This window comes from Otolemur garnettii, unplaced genomic scaffold, assembly GCF_000181295.1.
Source record: "Otolemur garnettii isolate 467f Iridium unplaced genomic scaffold, OtoGar3 scaffold00045, whole genome shotgun sequence".
NCBI classification, from domain to species: Eukaryota; Metazoa; Chordata; class Mammalia; order Primates; family Galagidae; genus Otolemur; species Otolemur garnettii.
Window position 1 is genome coordinate 1,719,877 of NW_003852440.1, and position 1,021 is coordinate 1,720,897.

Sequence of the window (1,021 nt, forward strand, 5' to 3'; positions counted from 1 at the left end):
TTCTAGCTTCACATTTGGCCAGGGATAAATTTACAAACTGCACTCCTCCTGTCACATAAAAATCTTCCTTTGCAATACAGCCACTGGAGACACCCAGTTTAGTTCTTTTCCCCTGGAGCCTCCAGGAGTTGAGAGGTAGCTTTCCTATCCCATTGTGTCTGGAAGATAGGAACCTATTTCAACTTGATGCTGATGGAAGGATGAGCCACTTAAAGCATATGTGTGTATGTGTGTGTCTGTGATAGTAAATCTATTTCACCTTGATTCTGGTGGTAGGATGGGCCACTTAAAGCATGTGTGTATGTGTTTTCCAAAGCTGGTCAAAACTTTCTTTCACACCTGCTTCTCTGGCTCTTCTTCTCTTGAAACTAAGCAACGTCTAGAGTTGGTCAATGCTGTTTGGGGAAATTTTAAAATAAATAGACATTAGAACCCTGACTAGCTGGATCTACTTGGTACTGACTTCCTAGAAGGCACAAGGCTTCTCATAGACCCAGCATCCATGTAGAGGAGCCGTTTCTCAGATACAAGGGGCTGCAGAGAGATGATGGGGTAGAGAACTGAGATGCACTTCTGTTCTCTGACCAGAGTCAGAAGGTTCCCCAGCAGCTTCTCAGTTTTGCTTATTTTCTTTTCCACTTTGACACACATTCCTCTAGAGCTCAGTCCAGGACCTCTGTTTTGGACTTCACATTCAGGGAAGGGGGCAGGTTTAACCTTCTGTTGAGGGCTTAGCCAGATGCCTAAGCAAGTCCCAGAACTAGCACAGGATGCTAGGTTCACCCTTTCTTCCCCAGCTGTCTTCCCAAGTCTCTAAATGGAACTGGACCCCTAGAAGAAAGAACCTTGGGGAGTGCAGAGGGAGAGACCAGAGAAGAGAAAGGAAAGGCAGATCACCCTACAAGGGACCCCAACTTAAATAGAAAGTGAGCTAGCTGCTATCTTTAATTGTGCTGCAGGAGATTCAGGTTCAGGGCAGCCTCCCCTCCTGCCTGTGGACTCCAGGTTGGGGCTAGGTTGT